The 21,111-nt window shown below is 41.3% G+C and overlaps 1 protein-coding gene across 2 annotated transcripts in view; it reads right to left on the bottom strand.

Moving 5' to 3' along the window:
• VCL (vinculin) overlaps window positions 1-21,111 on the bottom strand; it is a 130,450-nt gene that overhangs the window by 60,210 nt on the left and 49,129 nt on the right. The window lies entirely within an intron of this gene.

Below are 21,111 nucleotides of genomic sequence, written 5' to 3'. Positions count from 1 at the left end.
TCTCACTGTCTGTAACGCTACTTGTCAAATATATATATATATATATATATATATATATACATAAAAAAAAAAAAAAAGAGAGAGAGAGAGCAAGAAAGAGGTCTTCTACATGCTGGTTCATTCCCCAGATAGCTGCAACAGCCAGAGTTGAGCCAAGAGGAAGTCAGAAGCAAGGAATTCAATCTGAGTCTCCTATATGGTGAGTGGCAGGGAGCCAGATACGTTAGCAATCATCTGCTGCCTCCCACGGTACACATTAGCAGGAAGCTGGAATTAGAAGTGGAGCAGGGACCTGAACCCCTGGTCCTCTGATAAGCGACAGAGACATATCAAATGGCATCTCAACTGTTGCACCAAAGGCCTACCCTCAAATTAGTATTTAGAAGTATGTCCAGGCCGGCGCCGCGGCTCAATAGGCTAATCCTCCGCCTAGCGGCGCCGGCACACCGGGTTCTAGTCCCGGTTGCCCCTCTTCCAGGCCAGCTCTCTGCTGTGGCCAGGGAGTGCAGTGGAGGATGGCCCAAGCCCTTGGGCCCTGCACCCCATGGGAGACCAGGATAAACACCTGGCTCCTGCCATCGGATCAGCGCGGTGCGCCGGCCGCAGCGCGCTACCGCGGCGGCCATTGGAGGGTGAACCAACGGCAAAAGGAAGACCTTTCTCTCTGTCTCTGTCTCTCACTGTCCACTCTGCCTGTCAAAAAAAATAAAAAAAAAATAAAAAAATAATAAAAAAAAAAAAACATTTAAAAAAAATTAAAAAAAAAAAAAAAAAAAGAAGAAGTATGTCCAGCACATGCTGTGGTTGCAAAACTGGGAATATCATTGTTACCTTAGAGGTCAAAAAAGTTGTGACATAGAAGGTAAAGACTATACTCCTGCTTTCAAAAGCTTGGCGCTATTTACAAAGATGACTTTCTTCATAGCATCTCTTTGACTTCTTTTCCCAATGGTTCATTCTCTCACTCTTGCGCGCGCGCTCTCTCTCTCTCTCTCTCTCTCTCTCTCTCTCTCTCTCTCACACACACACACACACACACAGTCCTTCCTGTGGAAAATGACATGCCTATTTAACAGATCAAGTTTGACTAAAAGGGAAGCCTACCACCACTATGTACAAGTAACACATACCCTGAAGAAGCAAATAATATCAGGTGGCTTCTGTAAAAATCCTATTCCCCAATTCACTGGTTTAGCCATGGAAAGAAAAACGTTAGACAAAATAATATAAAGGAGACAGTTTGATGAGTCTATTTAAAAACATACTGGCCCATAATTTAAAACTCAAATGCCCTGTAACAAATTAAACTCATACATACACACATGTTGGGGAGGGGTGGAGACAACTTATAACAAATTCATTGCTTTAATAGCAGCAAACAAAAACGAAAACCTGATCTTAGATATTATAGCCACTTAGGCTATAAATAAGTAAAAGAAACACATTCCATCTGCTAAAGACTGAAGTACTATGGAGCAGAACACCTGAAAATTTGGTTTCATAGCAAGGAAACAAGTGTTTATATCTTGGGACCTCTGCTACGGAGAGCGAGCAAGTGAGCAAGTCAGACCATAACATACCTGATCATACAAAGCGCTGGCAACAACCACAAAATTGAAAGAAAACAAGAGGAATGAAGGGAGCTAGAAGTACAATCGGCTTCAGAGAGGCTTTCTCCATTGTGGCCTCTGCAACCAGCATCTCTCTCATGGCCATTTCCAAACAGTCTGGCCCTTGGCATATTTATTTGGCCAGTGCTAATTCCTGCTCCATTATTAATCCTTGTGGAGACCTTCTTTCTATTACCGTAAGGGCTGGGTCTCTCAGAGATCAAGAAAGGCCTAGAACATGTCCAAGTTTGAGAAAGCCACCATATTTAGCAATTAAGAAATGCCAAACCAAATTCATAAAACTGATGGTATATTTAAGGGCTTACATTTATCATTGTAATTGCATGATAAACATCTTCTTTTAAGACTCACTCTTTTTCTCTGTGACTACATATACGGCTTTATTTCAAATAAGTAGTCCCTTTACAGTATAAGACTTGAGTGAGAAACCAAGGGTTAGGGGTAGGGAGCAGACGCTCAAATTCGCTCTGCTTTCCCATTTCTTAGAGGCATCCCTTCAAAGGCCTATAAGTGAAAAATCACTGCTAAGGTCTCAAAATTTCTCTCTTCCTAAGGTATTTAAGAACTAAATTGTTGGCCGGCGCCGTGGCTCAACAGGCTAATCCTCCGCCTTGCGGCGCCGGCACACCGGGTTCTAGTCCCGGTCGGGGCACCGATCCTGTCCCGGTTGCCCCTCTTCTAGGCCAGCTCTCTGCTGTGGCTAGGGAGTGCAGTGGAGGATGGCCCAAGTCCTTGGGTCCTGCACCCCATGGGAGACCAGGAGAAGCACCTGGCTCCTGCCATCGGAACAGCGCGGTGCGCCGGCCGCAGCGTGCTACCGCGGCGGCCATTGGAGGGTGAACCAACGGCAAAAGGAAGACCTTTCTCTCTGTCTCTCTCTCTCACTGTCCACTCTGCCTGTCAAAAAAAAAAAAAAAAAAAGAACTAAATTGTTAATCTGAGGAAATGTGCTCCAGTAAAATTTCAGCCATCAGCAACATAGTAATCCAGTTATTCTAGTATCCCTCAAACAGGAAATACTGCCTCCATAATCAATTCATTTCTTCCTCATATCCTTTAGTGTATTTAAATTTGACACAGAAAATAGTAAGGGGAGGGGTCTGGCATAGCAGTTAAGATGCTTTTGAGATACCTGCATTCCACATCTGAGTGCCAGGATTTGAGTACCAGCTCCACTTCTCATTCCAGTTTCCTGCTAACAGGAACCTAGGGAGGCAGGAGGTGATGGCTCAAGTACTTGGGTCTCCCCAGTCTATATGAGAGAACCAATTTGAGTTCTGGGCTCAACCTAGCTCAGCCCTGGCTGTTGTGGGCATTTGGGGAATGAAGAGTAGATAAAAGTTATATTGTCTCATCTACATTAAAAAAATGCAGCAAATAATAAATAATTTGTCATAAGACAGGGAGATGCACAAAAATAAAATTTTCTTTTATATACTACCCAATTGGCACCGATTTTACTTTAAGACAGTCTATGCTATGCCAGTAATAGCTCAAATGATTTGCCCCTGGAGTTGCCATTTTGAGAAAGGTCAAGGATCCTCAGCCATTAGTCATCCAGAAACCTGAGTGACAGCCACAAGCACAGTTACAGTTTTTAGAAGGGAGTAGAGAACACAGAGTACAATGACATGCTTTAATCTACTTCAAGTAGCAAGTGCACGGCACCAACTCATCCAGTACATGCTGTGTGATAATACTAAAACGTGCTGTTCCCACCCTGTGCTTCTAGACTCAAAGATACTACAGACCTCATCCACCAAGTATTCCTTTCCCTGTCCCAGCTCTCTGAGAGCACAACACAATGCAAAGTGGCCTTCTCATTCTTATCAAGGTCAAACATGACAGAACAGGACACTGCATGAGTACAACCAAAACTAAAACTGAACACAACGATACACATTAAATATACACAATTTCACTTGTCATTTATATTCCAAAGCTGGTGGGGGTGGGGATATAGGAGGAAAAAAAAAAAAGCCACAATGAGTCATACTGAAAGCAAATCAAAACCCTTTTAGGGCAAAACCAAAGTCTTCTTTGTTAGAACATGCACACTGAGATAACAAGGCTGACACACACACACAATACCCAAAGGCTCACTAAATTCTTTCAGCTCAGATGAGATTAGGAGGGAATACAGTCAGTTTTGCCTTCCCCTTCAAACAAAACAGGATTCTGCCTGAGTCAAGAGATAAGGAGAAGGGAAGCTAATGCCAGAAACATGAGGATCCTAAGTGTATGCTCCTGAAGTCCTGGTAAGCAGCGCATTCGAAAGACAGAGTATGAGTCACAACCTTTGAGTCTTTTAAAGCCTGAATGTCTAGTCCTCTTTCTTCCTCCTTCCTCCTTCCTTCACCCTCTTTCCAACTCTGCCATCAGCGCTACGAGGAGCGATTCTGAGTCAACAAAGCCCAGTCAAGAACTCTGCTACCTACAGTCCTTTCTCCATCTTGTGCCAGGGTGATGGCAGACATAGATTGAGCACAAAAATAAGTGAGTTCTACAGATATGGATACTTTTCAAATATGTCACTGTGGTTGTTATTAATACAATTAAATGTTTTAAAATATTGCTTAATTCACTGTATCTTTTTGTTTTTATATATAACTTAGTTCATTGATAATTAAGTCTCACCATTATTATTTCAAGATCCTTATGTTGATAAAAGTTGACAATCAAGCAGAATGCAAAGAATGAATTAAAGATGTGGGCACCAAAAGACAAAATAAAGTGGAATATACTATTAAGGGGGTATTTGTATTAAGAAAACTGCCAAAGCTAGATGTGGATTAAAAAAAAAAGTCTGGAGAGGCTGGCATTGTGAAATGGTAGGCTAAGCCTCCACCTGAGATGCCAACACCCCATATGTCCTGGCTGCTCCTCTTCCTATCCAGCTCTCTGCTATGGCCTGGGAAAGCAGTAGAAGACAGCCCAACTGCTTGGGAGACTCAGAAGAAGCTCCTGCTCCTGGCTTCGTATCAGCCCAGCTCTAGCTGCTGCAGCCATTTGAGGAGTGAACCAGCAGACAGAAAACCTTTCTCTCTTTCTCTCTCCCTCTACTACCTCTCCCTCCCTCCCTTTCTCTGCCTGTAACTCTGTCTCTCAAATAAATAAATAAAATCTTTAAACCAACCAACAAACAAAAATGAAGTCTGGAAATATAAGCCAATAGGAGGCTAACATCAATCAACACATAGATGTTCTAAAAAAGGGCAATAAACAATAAATCATTAACAGAATTTAAAACCCAGGAGGATCACAAACTTACAACCAGCAATATTGCTTTGAAATATATAAAGCTAAAACTGAAAGTCAGGAGGAAAATTGACCACTGTACATCAGAATAGGCTCTAAAACACTTCATTCATACACTGATAGTTCAGACAAAATAGTAAGGTTATAAAAATCACTGATAAATAAGATTTATATGTCGAGCCAATTGATACAAATAAAATCCCATACCCAATCAAAACAGAATATCAAACATGAATTTCTAAGAATTGATATTACACTAACCATCTCTTTGGGGAAAAACACAATTAAATTAGAAATACCATAACAAAAAGACAGTAAAAAGAATCCTGAAAATTTTAAAATATACTCCTATAGTATATGTAGCTATATCCTAACTTTTAGTAGGACACAGAGCAAAAGTGAGTCCTATATGTATTTAAATAAGAACAAGAAAGACTACACATGAAGTTGAAATACTGAAAATAAGATATTCAAATAATAAAGTAAATAATTAATAGGATAGGAAACTCTAATGAAATATATCCTTATGGAAAAAAATAAGACAAAAGGCAAAAATGAATAATACTTAACAAAAAAGGTGATATAACCAGGAATACAATAGGGATGAAAAATAATAATAATAAAAAATTTTATACTAATCAATCTGGGAGTTTAGATGAAATGAATAATTTCTTAGAAAAGAATCAGATATGGTGCTGGCATTGTGGTGAAGGTTAAGCCTCCACCTGCAGTGTCAGTATCTCATATGGGCACCAATGCAAGTCCCTGCTGCTCCACCTCTGACCAAGTTCCTTGCTAATGAGTCTGGAAAGGCAATGGAAGATGGCCCAAGTGTTTGGGCCCCTGCATTCATGTGGGAGATCTGGAGGAAGTTCCTAGCTCCTGGCTTCAGCCTGGCCTAGTCCTGATCATTGCAGCCATTTGAGGAGTGTGCTAGTGGATATAAGATCTCTCTCTCTCTCTCCCTCTCTCTCTCTGCTCACTTTGGCAGCACATATACTAAAATTGGAAAGATGTCTCTCCCTCTGTCTCTCTCTATGTAACTCTGCCTTTCAAATACATTAAAAAAAAAAAATCTTTGGAAAAAAATTGAATGAGTAATCTAGTCTCTTCCTCCAAAAGATACAAGACCCAGGATTTTAGATGCAATTTTCAAAAGAAGATAATCTTTATCTTATGTAAGCTATTTCAAAGACTGGGAAAAGACCTTATGTTATGAATCAAAAATAACCTTGATAACAAAACTGGACAAGAACAAAAGAAATGAAAATTATGTATCTAGGTCCTTCATAAAGAAAGAAACAAAATCCTTTTAAAATATTAGCAAGTAAAGGCGGGTATTATGCTTGGCATGCCTGCATCCCACATCAGAGTGCTTGGGATCAACTGCCACTTCCACCTTCTGATCCAGCTTCCTTGCTAATGTATCTGGGAGGCAGCACATGAGGGCTCAAGTATTTGGGTCCTTGCCACCCATGTGGGAGACCCACATGGAGTTTATGCCTTCTGGCTTCAAAATGGTCCAGCCCAGACTGTTGAGGCCATTTGGAGTGAAACAATTAACAGAAGATCTTACTGTCTTCTCTCTCCTTCCCTCTCTGTCATTCTACCTTTTAAACAAATAAAAATGACTAAACTTTTTAGTGTACTTTTTAAAAATAATAAAATATTAGCAAGCAGAATTCAGCACTGTATATTTTTAAATCACAATCACGTAGAGTTTACCCTAGAAATCCAAGCACAGTTCATTATCAAAAAATCTGTAATCATGTAGACCATACATTATTTTAACAGAGTAAAGGATGGAATGTGTGATAATCTCAATAAATACAGAAAGAGCAATATAGTAGAAAGCCTGCTGGTGTTGTGGTGTAGCAGGTGAAGCCTCTGCTTGTAATGCCAGCATCCCATATGAGCATGGGTTCAAGTCACAGCTGCTCCACTTCCTATCCTGCTACCTGTTAATGTGCCTGGGAAAACAGAAAATGGCCCGAGTCCTTTGAGCCCCTGCCACTCACATGGGAGACTCAGATGGAGTTCCAGACTCCTGGCTTCAGCCTGGACCAGCCCCAGCCACTGTGCTGATTTTGGAAGTAAACCAGCAGATAGAAGATCCCTCTGTAACTCTTTCACATAAATAAGACTCTTACAAAATAATAATAATAACTGAGTTTATTTGAAGAAAAGAATTGAGGGGAAAAAAAGACTGCCTAGCTAGGGAAGAACACTAATAATCACCACATGTCCCTTTTAAATTCAGGTACTTTCACATATATTATTTCACTCATTTAAACCTCACAACATCTACTGGATTTTAAGAAGAGATTATTGTAAAGAAGGATATAAATGTATCTCCGCACACTGAAAAGAGCACAGCCTTGGAGTCAGATAGTTCCAGGTTAGAATCCCACCTACGTGACTTTCTTTTTTCTTTCTTTCTTTTTTTTTTTTTTTTGACAGGCAGAGTTAGACAGTGAGAGAGAGAAAGAGAGAGAGAGAGAGAGAAAGGTTTTCCTTTTTCTGTTGGTTCACCCCTCAAGTGCCCATTAGGCTCGTGCGCTTCACTGATCCGAAGCCAGGAGCCAGGAGCTTCCTCCTGGTCTCCCATGCAGGTGCAAGGCCCAAGGCAGTGGGCCATCCTCCACTGCACTCCTAGGCCACAGCAGAGAGCTGGACTGGAAGAGGAGCCACCAGGACGGAATCCGGCGCCCCGACCGGGACTAGAACCCGGGGTGCCAGTGCCGCAGGCGGAAGATTAGCCTAGTGAGCCACGGCGCCGGCCAAACCTATGTGACTTTGAACAAGTCACTGAGCTTCTCTGAGTCTCCACTTCCTCATCTGCAAAAAGAAGTGAATTAAATAGCACAACTCAAAGTAGCCAGCTCAAAGAAGGAATTAAAAACGGAGTCATTTTAATAAAGTATTAAAGTTCTACTAAAAAGAGAACAGCAAAGATTTTAAAGGCTGCAGAAAAAAATTTTAAGCATGATTTGGGACTAAACTTACATAGGAAAAGTTGAGTAATAACCAAGGGACTATCTGCATTTAATTGTTTTTACTGTTTTTGTTTGTTTTGCAGGGTGGAGCTGGGCAGCCAGTAACTTTAATTCATATATAAAATAATGAAATAGCAGTTAGTTAAGCAATCATAATTCCTTTTAACTTTAATTTTTTTTTTTTTGACAGGCAGAGTGGACAGTGGGAGAGAGAGAGATAGAGAGAAAGGTCTTCCTTTTTGCCGTTGGTTCACCCTGCAATGGCCGCCGAGGTTGGCGCGCTGCGGCCGGTGCACCGCGCTGATCCAATGGCAGGAGCCAGGGGCTTATCCTGGTCTCCCATGCAGGTGCAGGACCCAAGCACTTGGGCCATCCTCCACTGCACTCCCTGGCCACAGCAGAGAGCTGGCCTGGAAGAGGGGCAACCGGGACAGAATCCGGTGCCCCGACTGGGACTAGAACCCGGTGTGCCGGCGCCGCAAGGCGGAGGATTAGCCTAGTGAGCCACGGCGCCGGCCCGATTCCTTTTAACTTTAAAACATCATAGCTTTAACTACTTTACAATTTGAGTTGTAAGACAATGCCCTACATTACAAATTACAGCTTTACTCTTCATTATGTGTAAACTGCTATCCTCTGAGAGTGTGGCACAAAGTATTATCTCGAGGGTGAGGGATGACTTTCTAGGACTGACTGTAGAAAGAACATGGACTTTGAAGTCATGAGACCACCAACAAGACATCTGTCCTGCCACTGAATTAGCTGAGCAAATTTGAGTGAATTAAAGCATGTCAAATACCTGGAAATTGTGTTCTCAGAATCACACGGGAAAATAAAAACATGTTAGTACCTTACCTAATAATAGGTATTCAATAAATGTGGACTTCCCTTGGCCCCTTGAGGTTATTTAATCACATGATTTTGATAACTCTATAGACAAGGAAACTTAAGTACTACATGTTTGAATTTTTACTTCTTTTTCAAAAAAATATTTGTCTATTTGAAAGGAAGAGTGATAGGGAAGAAGAGAGAGAAAGATGTTTCATCTGCTGATTCACTACATGAATGCCCGCAGCAGCCCAGGCTGGGTCAGGCCAAAGCCAGAATCCAGGAACTCCAAACTTTCCCATGCAAATGTCAGGAACCCAAGTACTAAGGCCACCATTTGCTGACCCCAAGTGTGTTAGCAGGAAGCTAGATCTGAAGGAAAGGTGCCAGGACTCAACTGACACTCCAGGATGGGATATGTATATCCAAAGAGGCAGCTTAAACTGCTTTGCCACCCCTTGTTTATTTCTTAATCACTTAAGGATATACAAAGTAAACCAAAGATTCAATTCTTGCATCAAGCTGTTTAGAACTCCTCGGCAAAGTAACCAAAATGACTCAGAGTTCACTACTGAGAAGACTAAAAACAAATCACAAATCAATTTGTTTGAGAACGTCTGTGAAAACAGCAGCAGCCAACCATACTCGATGGGCCAAGTTCAGAGGTGAACTATTTGAAGTTTGATTACTTGCTCTAGGTCAGAAATGCAGTAAGGCAGATGGTAGATGTGAATGATTATCTCACAAAAACCTGGACATATACATTCAGAGACAAAAACTTTCTCTTAAAATAGCAATGGAAATGATCACCAAAAAAAAAAAAAAAAACAAACCAAGTTAAACTCATGCCCCAGACAAGCAAAGAGCACTGAGTTATAGGATTAAAGAATAAAAAAAAGACATCTGGGCACTTTTAATCCATAAGTTTAAAAATACAAATTTCATCATAAATTATTTTGAGCAGAAGTAAAGAAAAAGCTAAATCTAGGAGCTGGTGATCTAAAAATATGACATTGTTACTTTAGGTCAAAAGAGATTTTAATTAAGCATAAGTATGAATTAAAACTTCAAATTTATTCTTTGTACATAAATATAAATTACGATAAAAATCATACAACTGTATACTATAATTGTGTTGAGCAAATACAATTCAAGAATTAAAACAAGGTGGGGTTGGTGCTGTGGCATAGTGGGTAAAGTCGCTGCCTATGGCACTGGCATCCCTTATGGGTGCCAGTTTGAGTCCCAACTGCTCCACTTCCAATCCTGCTCCCTGCTAATGCACCTGAAAAAGCAGCAGAAGATGGCTCAAGTGCTTGAGCCCCTACACCCACATGGGAGACCTGTCAGAAGCTCCTGGCTTCTGGCTTGGGATCAGCGCAGCTCTAGCTATTGTGGCCATTTGGGGAGTGAACTAGAGGATGGAAGATCTCTCTCCCTCTGTCTCTGACTCTTCCTCTCTCACTCTTTTTAACTCTGCCTTTCAAATAAATAAGTAAATCTTAAAAAAAATTAAAACAAGGTAATTTCTTTTTTTCTTTTCTTTTCTTTTTTTTTTTTTTTTTTTGACAGGCAGAGTGGATAGTGAGACAGAGACAGAGAGAAAGGTCTTCCTTTGCTGTTGGTTCACCCTCCAATGGCCGCCGCGGCCGGCGCACTGTGGCCGGCGCACCGCGCTGATCTGAAGGCAGGAGCCAGGTGCTTATTCTGGTCTCCCATGGGGTGCAGGGCCCAAGCACTTGGGCCATCCTCCACTGCCTTCCGAGCCACAGCAGAGAGCTGGCCTGGAAGAGGGGCAACCGGGACAGAATCCAGCGCCCCGACCGGGACTAGAACCCGGTGTGCTGGCGCCGCAAGGCAGAGGATTAGCCTGTTGAGCCACGGCGCCGGCCCAAAACAAGGTAATTTCTTAGGAAATATGATTATTGGCAATGATATATAATAAGTGTGTCCTTCCCCACAGTATTCTAGGAAAATTTTTTTTATTCAGTAGACCTAGACATTACAATGTTTCCAACACAATTCAAGCTGGTAAATCAATCTATGTTTTCATGATTTCAAGCACACTCTTCAGAGCAGCACTATGGCCGAAAGTGACAGCACTTAGCAGTCTGAAATGGAACTGTCATTTGCCTGCCAACAGACCGTGTACAACCAGGCCCTTTCCAAGGAGTTCACACCACAAGACCACCTCACAAGTGGCAACTGTGGATATTTTCAGATACTGAAAATCCTTGTACAAGGACCAAGAACTGCATTTCTTTTTTCCTTTATGCTCCATTGCAGAAATAAGAATGAAAATTCCACAGTATATTACAAAGGCCATCTTCCCAAAGCAAATAAAATATTTGCTGTAGACATTTCTCAACTTTAAGGAAATCAACACGAAGCAAACTCAGAGTGACGGAAAATGAATCCGGCTGCTTTGACATACAGCTGATTCACCATTACAGCACTACCACCTATGATTCATTCTGTAGCTGGCTATGAATCTTCCTGAGAAACCACTTCTATGTTGTCATCCTGCTGCGCAATATTGGCAAAACTCATCTGTTGTCCAGATTCCTCTGCCTGGCTTTCAAGGACCTTCACCACGTGCACCAACCTCTCTATCTAAGCTTAGTCCCTGGCCACCCCAACATGACCACTCCTCTCCTCACAGGCCCCCACTCATGCCACTCACTGGACCCACAGTGTGTTCCTATCCCCTGCATCTGTCCTCCCAAGTCCCACTTCCTACATGAAGTCTCTTTCTACTATTCCTATCTACAGTGATAGCCCTTTTTTTGAATTTCAGTTTTAAAATCCACCTTATTACAGCTCTTTATTTTGAAATTTATTAAAATAAATAAGTATATATATATTTTTGGGGGGATGAGGGGAGATGGGTGGCACAGCATTTAAAGATACCATTTATGATGCTCACACCCCATTATCAGAGCACCTAGGTTTGAGTTCTGCCTCTACTTCAGATGCATCTTCCTGCTAATGCAAACCCTGGAAAGCCAATAGGTAATGGTTCAAGTACTTAGGTCCCTCCACCTATAACGTGGGAGATCTGAATCAAGTTCCAGGCTTCTGGCTTAAATCTGGCCCAAACCCAGCTCTTGTGGGCATTTGAGGAGAAAACTAATAGTTGGAAGATCCGCCTCTCTGCCTTTCAAATAAAATGAAAATAAGGAAATAAAAAGAAATGTGACAATTAGTAAATACAAAAACAAAAAAAACCTGTTTTCTCTGCAGCAGCACTTTCTACCTTTGTTTCTCCATGATACACAGAAAAACAAAATTCACACATATGAATATTTCCATATGGGTACCTGGGATTATGCAGTTTCTAGCCATAATGGCTGTAATTCTAGTAATTTTTCTCCTACTACAGAATGCATACTTAAAAGAAAGTGAATATATTCTACTTCAATGAGAGAAAAAACAGTGAGCAGGAATAACAAGTATATTAATATGCATGTGACCTTGAATATGATCAATTTACTTTTTTTGAAGTGGTAGCAAACTTTAGCATTCTATTACTCTTAATTATATTTAATACATCTCAAAAGTAATCACTGATTATACACTGGTAAGAACTTCTATACGGCACTTATCATGCTAGACACAGGACAATCAATAAACACTTAGTTAACTCATAAGCATGTCTAGTCCATTAATCAATTATATATAAATAATAATTATGGCCACAGCTGTCGATGATGATGATACAAAATACAAATATGGAATATAGTGGCTGGCTTCACTGCTGACAGCTCCAACAAATGACTTCTTTTTTTTTTTTGGACAGGCAGAGTGGATAGTGAGAGAGAGAGAGACAGAGAGAAAGGTCTTCCTTTTTGCCGTTGGTTCACCCTCCAATGGCCGCTGCGGCCGGCGCACTGCACTGATCCGAAGCCAGGAGACAGGTGCTTCTCCTGGTCTCCCATGCGGGTGCAGGGCCCAAGCACTTGGGCCATCCTCCACTGCCTTCCTGGGCCATAGCAGAGAGCTGGCCTGGAAGAGGGGCAACTGGGATAGAATCCGGCGCCCCAACCGGGACTAGAACCCAGTGTGCCGGCGCCGCAAGGCGGAGGATTAGCCTGTTAAGCCACGGCGCCGGCCACAAATGACTTCTTATAGAGTGAGTCTAAATAATATCTGAACAGAACAGCATGGCCACTGAATTCCTGAAGTTTGTAACAATCAGGGCATGGTTGCTATGATGACTTCTGTGACAATCATCAGGAAATTCTGTATCTCTTGAGCAAGAATAAAGCTATTATTACAATCTTGAGCAAAAGAAGTAAATTAGGAATTCTATCTGTCAGTGAAGTTAGGGTTCAGGTAACTTTTGCTGTACCTCAGAGAAAGCTTTCCCATGGCAATGTAAATCTTGTTCTATATTAAAATGATTCAAATTTTACAATAAGAAATTACTTGAGTAATGAAAAGGCCCTCATCAACAATTACAAGTCACTGGGAACAGGTGTTCAGCCTACCGTTGTGATGCCGCCACATCTGACATTGAAGTACCTGGCTTTGACTCCCAGCTCTTGCTCCTGACTTCAGCTTCACACCAGTGCAAACCCTGGGAGGCAGTGGTGAGGGCACAAGTACTTGGGTTCCTGCCACCCATGTAGGAGACCTGGATTGCATTGCCAGTTCCTGGTTCAGTCCCTATCAAGCATTTGGAAAGTGAACCAGCAGTTGAGAGTGCTGACACACACTCACTCTTTCCCCCCTCAATAAATAAACACATAAATAATTTAACAAAACAAAAAGGCAATTACAATTCACATACAAGTTGAGTATCTCTTATCCAAAATGCTTGGGACCACAAGTTTCAGATTTCATTGCTTTCTCAGATTTCAGATTTTTGGATTAGGGATGCTCTAACCCATACATAATTTTTAAATAATATTAAAACCATTTTCCAATATGCCCTTAACTTCCAGGCACACAAAAAGTCCAATGATTTTATTCTGAACCCCTCAATACTGAAAATATTATATCCTCCCCTGAAAAATATTTATACACCAGACAGCTTAAGTATAAATCTACCTACAGGCCAAGAATCTTCTGGTATCACTAGCCCTGATATTCTAACTCTCTAGGAGTAGAAACTGATCTAACAATAAATTTTTAAACTTATTTTATTCTTTAATGGTGCCTAAGCAGTCACCATTTAGAAATACTTACAAAAGTTGACTACAAAGGAAGCTCAAGCTTAGATCACTCATGCCCTGGAAACATCAAAACATCAACCAAACAGCCTAAAAGAATGTCCTACTCAACAATTCCAAGGATGTCATTAATTGCTTCCATCTGTTTCCCTCTCTGACCCCTCCTCCTCAAAGTCATAGCATCGACTATTTTCTACTTCATTTGCATTCTAAAGAAATGCACAAAGGACCATCACGTCTATAATTGCACAATATTTATTTGTCCCAAAATTTGTTTGCCAACCCTACCCACATTGTTTGTACTATAGGTTATTCTCAATTAACATTTCTGAGTGTACCTATTAAGTTATATAGATTTTTAACAACAGTGAAGTAAATTTTTCACTTGGTCAGAACATAATGTTTTTTCCTGATTTCCATGGAGACCAAAGTTTTTTCCCCTATGGTACAATAAAGATTTAAAGCTCTGCATGGTCTCACCCATTGATTATCCTTATGTAAACCAGTTGCTTCAATAAAAGCAATGTAGTAGGAGGGGCATTTGGCACAGATCCCATTTGGCACCCAGATCCCATATCCAAATATCAGGGTTCAAGTCCCAGCTCCACTCTCCAATTCCAGCTTCCTGTAATTGGGTATCCTGGAAGGCAACAGATAATTGCTCAAGTACTTGGATCCCTACCACCCAAGAGGGAGCCAGATGGAGTTCTCAGCTCCTGGCTTCAGCTGTGTTGACTTTTGTGCACATGTGGGGAGTGAACCAGCAGATGGGAGATCTCTGTCTCTCTTCTTTTCAAATAAAATGAAAATCAATTTTAAACATTTCTAGGGGCCAGCACTGTGGCACAGAGGGTTAAGGTGCAGCCCCAAAGCGGGGGCATTCCATACTCATTCCATACTCATTCTGGCTGCTCCACCTCTGATCCAGCTCCCTACCAAATATGCCTGGGAAGGCAGCAGAAGATGGCCCAAGCACTTGGGTCCCTGCATCCATGTGGGAAACCCGGAAGAGGTCCTTGGCTTCCGATCAGCCCAGCTTCAGCCATTGTATCCATTTGGGGAGTGAACCAGAGGATGAAATTTTCTCCCTCTCTCCTTCTTTCTCTCTGTAACTCTTTCACATAAATAAATCCTTAAAACATTTCTAAATACTTTATTTTAAAAACTACACAATGATGATTTTCTAATTCTGTCATTCCTTTCAAATTTATTAGTTAGAATTCCCCTCATCAACTAGGGCTGATGTCAGACTACCCCTTTATCAGGTTTCCTCCTGCCCCTCCAAATTCAAAAACTTGTTATGTTTCCCAATTCTTTTCCTGCAAATTACCCTATCTTGTGCTTTAACAATGGATCTAACCATGTATTTTTTCCACTTTCTGCTTTATTAGGCTAGCATGATGCTGGCCTGATTCCAAGCCTCTCCAATCAGAAGAACTTGCCTCACAAGCGTTTCTCCATACTGGCTGTCTGCTATCTAAGCCATAAAAACTTTACCCAGACCCGACTGGGCAGTCAGATTTTTGCATTGCTCTGGACTCCTTACATGGTCACCTTGTAATATACTTTCTGTCACTAAAGACCATAACTTGAATATTTTAACCTTTTTTTATAATTTTATTTGAAAAGCAGACAGACCGAGAAGGAGAGACAGTGAGAGAGATCTTCTGTCTGCTGATTCACTTCCCAAATGATCACAACAGCTAGGGCCGTACCAGGCCCAAGTCAGGAGCCCAGAACTCCATCATGGTCTCCCATGTGAATGGTAAGAGCCCAACCACTTGGGAAAGCAGTGGAAATGGCCCAAGTGCATTAGCAGGGAGCTGGATCAGAAGCAGAGTAGACTGGACTTGAACTGGTACTCCAACATGGGATGCCAGCACTGAAAGCAGAGGCTTAATCTGTTGCTCCACAACCCCAGCCCCAGTATTTTGTTTGACCTTCTTATATATGTAGGCAGATGGACTCATTTTGGTTCAATAAAGAGCTATTATAATAGTGTAAAATAAAGCTTGTGGGGCTACCATTGTGACATAGTGGGTAAAGCTACCACCTGAGACACCAGAATCCCAAAAGAACACCATTTCAAGTCCCAGCTGGTCCACTTCCATCCAACTCCCTGCTAACATGCCTGGGAGCTAGGTGGATGATGGTCCAAGTACTTGGGACCGTGCCAGCTACACAGGAGACCTGGAAGAAACTCCTGGGTTCTGGCTCCAGCTTGGCCCAGCCTTGGCTGTTGCAGTGATCTGGAGACCAAACCAGAGGATGAAAACATTCTCTCTCTCTCTCTCTCTCTCTCTCCATATATATATGTAGAGCTTGACTTTTTTTAGCTTGACTTAAAATTGTGATGTATAACATACATATAGAAAACTTCACAAAAACATATATATATATATTTGTAACTCTGACTTTCAAATAAATCTTTAAGTTTTATTATTTATTTGAAAGTCAGAGTGACACAGAGAGATGGAGAGGCAGAGAGAGAGAGGTCTTCCATTGGCTGGCACACTCCCCAGTTGACCGCAATGGCCAGAGCTGCACCAGTCTGAAGCCAGGAGCCAGGAGCCTCCTCCAGTTCCCTGATGCGGGTGCAGGGGCCAGGACTTGTGCTATCCTCCACTGCTTTTCCAGGCCATAGCTGAGAGCTGGATCGGAAGTGGAACAGCCGGGTCCTGAACCAGTGTCCATATGGGATGTCAGCACTGCAGGCAGCGGCTTTACCCACTATGCCACAGCACCAGCCCCCAAGTAAATAAATCTTTAAAAAAGAAAGAAAGCTTGTATAGGAAAGGCAGAATAAATGCATATTTCTTTTCCCTAAATCACCAATTACCAGAATGAGGGAATAAAGTTTTGTTTTAAAGTTTCCTACTTTTTTGAAAACTGTATCACAGTTAGGGCATATTTCTCTTTAATTTTTCTAAGTCTACAAGGAAGCTTGTGAGAACATGTATCTAACTTCAAGGGTTTATCTCTGGGAATGAGCCAAAACAAATTTCCTGAAAAAATCCATTTACCAATTAAATTATATTCACCTGAAGCTTGAAAGTAACTTTTCATAGGGTCATCTAGTCTAACTCCCTGCCTGATAGTGAAATATTTGGCTCAATGTCTCAACATGCTCTGTACCTTCCAGGGAGCAAGGAGTAATCCGGTAGAAGACAGAGCTGTATTTTCAATGTAAGGTAAATACAAGTTTAATTATAACACATATATTTAATAATAGAGGATTCCTCTTAATATTATCACATTGGTGAAATGGCATATAAATAAAGTAGAGAGAGAGAGAGAAAGAAATGTTGAGAAGTGACCAGGTCTAGTGAAAGAAAGACAAAAAAGATCCTCCCACAAAACAGATCTTACAAAAAACCAGATGCTTCCGTGACCTTACTTCCTGATACATGAAGACATTTTACAGAAATAACAGACACATAGTTTCTGTAGAAGTTCTCATTCAAGTAAGTCAGAAATAAGAAGACATCAATATGAACAAAATTTTTGCATCTGTTTAGAAAATAATAGAACATAAGGAGGATAAAAATAAATGAACACTTTTAGCTTGACTTAAAATCGTGATGTATAACATACATATAGAAAACTTCACAAAAACTGTATAATACAATGAACAATTATAAAACAACCACCATGAAACTCAATACTTGCGTCAAGAAATAGAATATTATTATTACCACTTTAGAAGTCAATGCCTGGCTCTCCTTAAGTATAAAGTCCCTGACTTTGGTGATAATGATTCCCTTATCCATCTTTACCTTGTTACCACATAAATAGGCATCCTTAAAACAGATTATCTTGTATGCTTCTGAAATTTGCATAAACGAACTATTTTTAATTAATTTTATTTTATTATTATTTTTTTATTTTTGATAGGCAGAGTAGACAGTGAGAGAGACAGAGACAAAGGTCTTCCTTTTTCCGTTGGTTCACCCCCCAATGGCCACTGCAGCCAGCGCGCTGTGGCCGGCTCACCATGCTGATCCGAAGCCTGGAGCCAGGTGCTTCTCCTGGTCTCCCATGCGGGTGCAGGGCCCAAGCACCTGGGCCATCCTCCACTGCACTCCCAGGCCACAGCAGAGAGCTGGACTGAAAGAGGAGCACCCAGGACAGAATCCGGCGCCCCGACCAGGACTAGAACCCGGGGTGCCGGCGCCGCAGGTGGAGGATTAGCCTATTGAGCCATGGTGCCAGCCTTAATTAATTTTTTTTTAATTTTATTATTTGAGATTCAGAATTACAGAGAGAGGGGAAGCAAGAGAGACAGAGTGAAAAAGAGATTTTTCATGTTCTAGTTCATCCCCCAAATGATTTCATCAGCCACCTCTGTGCCAAATCAAAGCAGAAGATAGGAATTCCATTTGGGTCTCCCACATGGGTTGCAGAGGCCCAAGTACTTGAGCCATCTTCTGCTGCCTTCTCAGGCACATTAGCAGAGAGATGGATTGGGAGCCAAGATGGCAGGACTTACACCAGCACTACAAAATGGGTTGTGAGTGTTATAACTGATAGCTCAACACACTGTACCACAACACTGGCTCCCTCTCTATCTTTTGCTCATCCTTCAATTATTTTTGAGATTCACTGGTCTCTTTTTTAAAACTAAGGTAAAATTAATGTAAAACAGAAGTCATCATTTTTAAGTGAAAATTTCATATTCTTTTTTATTACTGCTTAATATTCCAATTTACGACGACACTATGATTGCTTCTATCCATTCTACTATAGACAGAACAGTGAAATCATCATGAAAAATGCCAATACAAAGGTTTTTGTATATGGATCATAGTGTGTAAGTGGCTGAGCACCTCTAGATAATGTTCCTGGGCGTGAGTTACCAGTCTTCTTTACTAATGCCAAACTCTTTTTTTCAAAACAGCTGTATCAATTTACATTCCCAACAATAAGATAAGAGCATTCTAGTTACTCCATGTCCATTTCAACCACTGATATTATCAGATTTCTCAATTTAGGGATTGACGATGGAATAACTTGTACTTCCCTGATGACTAATAAGATAGAGTACATTTTGATGTTTATTCGCTTTCCTCTTTTCTGAAGTACCTATTTGAATCCTCTGGGGGACCCTCTTTCCCTTTTTCAAATAGTCTTTTTTTTTTCTTTTTAAATTTTTTTTGTTTATTTATTTGACAGATAGTTAGACAGTGAGAGAGAGAGACAGCGAGAAAGGTCTTCCTTCCGTTGGTTCACTCCCCAAATGGCCGCAACAGCTGGCACTGCACTGATCCGAAGCCAGGAGCTTCCTCCTGGTCTCCCACGAGAGTGCAGGGGCCCAAGCACTTGGGCCATCCTTCACTGCCCTCCCAGACCACAGCAGAGAGCTGGACTGGAAGAGGAGCAACCGGGACTAGAACCCAGCGCCCACCCATATGGGATGCCACACTGCGCGGAAGATTAACCAAGTGAGCCATGGCGCCGGCCCTTTTTATTTCTTTTTAAAATTTTTTTATTTTTACTTTTTTATATATTTATTTTTATTTATTTGAAATGCAGAGAGACAAAGAGTAGACATACAGTGATGTATCGCCCACTTATTGACTCCCCAAATGCCCACAAAAGCCAGGGCTGGGCCAGACCAAAGCCAGGAGTTAAGAACTCAATCCAGGTCTCCCATTTGAGTGTCAGAGATTCATCTTTTTGAGCTACCTGCTGCCTGTGAGGGTACACGTTAGTAGGAAGCTGTTATTAGGAATGGAGCTGGGACTGGAACCCAGGTACTCCTATATGGGATGTGGGCATTCCAAAGCAATATCTTAACTTTCTACAACAAATACCTGGCCCTTTTAATAGTGTTTTCTTAATCTTACTGATTTCTCTACTTTTTTTTGATCCTGTACATCAGCTTTTACCTTCACTTAGGGTTCGACTGCCATTCAGAACAAAACCACCAATCAAACACAACATAAGAACATAAAGGGGGGACAGGCATTTGGCATGGTGGCTAAGATGCCAGGTGGGTTACCCACATCTCACAGGGAGTGACCGGGTTCGAGTCCTGGCTCCTCTCCCAATTCCAGCTTTCTGCTAACACAGACCTTGAGAAGCAGCAGATAATGACTCCAGTAGTTGGGTCCCTGCCACCCATGTGGGAGACCTGGACTAGGTTGCTAGCTCCTGACTTTGGGCCCAGCCCCAGCAGTTGCAGGCATTTGAGAAGCGAATCAACAGATGAAAGCTCTTTCTGTTTCTGTCTCTGTCTCTCTCATACCATCTCTGTTTGCCCCTCAAATTAAAAAAAAAAAAAAAAAAGTCTGAAAGGAAGGCATTTGGTATAGCAATTAAGATCCAGTTGGGAAAACCATAGCACTTATCAGAGTGCCTGGATTAAAGTCCCTTCTCCACTCCTGGTTCCAGCTTCCTACTAATGCAAATTCTGGGAGGCAGCAGGTGATTGCACCAGTAGCTGGGAGTCACCACCTATGTGGAAAGCTTGGATGGAGTCCCTGGCTTCTGGCTCCAGAATGGCTTCAGCCTGAACCAGCCCTGGTTGTTTTGGGCATTTGGGGAAGGAACCAATGGATGAGGGTGTCTTCTGTCTGTCTGCCTCTCAAACAAAAAAGAAAGGAAAAGAACTTAAGAAGCTTTAATTAATCAGTATCTCTATTTGTTTTACATAAGATGGAACAAAATATCTGCAAATTATTTGTAGGAGTACTGAGACATAGGTAAATATAGTTAAATTTAAAGTGTTACTGTAATGTGTAACAGATTTATTAAAGTTCATATTTACTGTTATTCCCTTATTGCCAAGCAAAGGCATTTAGTATATAATTCAAATTCACTCATGCTACTGTCAGAATGTTCCCATTTTGGAATGCAGTCATAAATCAGGGTTTTACTAAAAATCAGTATGTCAAAAATACCTACTTTCAGTGACTAACATCAACAGTAGGAAAATTCTCAAAGTCAAAAAGTTGATATTTCAATTATAGATGTGAGCTTTATATATATTTTTAGGAAGGCTTTTATTTAATTAATACAAATTTGCTTTCCCCAGTACCGTCCCACCTCCTATTCCCTCTCCCATCCCATTCTTCATTAAGATTCATTTTTAATTAACTAACTTTATATACAGATGACCGTTATACTAAGTGAAGATTTCCACAATTTGCACCCACACAGACACACAAAGTATGAAGTACTGTTTGAAAACAAGTTTTACAGTTAATTCTCATAGTACAACAC

Source organism: Lepus europaeus, chromosome 17 (assembly GCF_033115175.1).
Source record: "Lepus europaeus isolate LE1 chromosome 17, mLepTim1.pri, whole genome shotgun sequence".
NCBI classification, from domain to species: domain Eukaryota; kingdom Metazoa; phylum Chordata; class Mammalia; order Lagomorpha; family Leporidae; genus Lepus; species Lepus europaeus.
The sequence above is the reverse complement of the archived record's forward strand: the minus strand, read 5'-3'. Positions and strand labels throughout refer to the sequence as shown.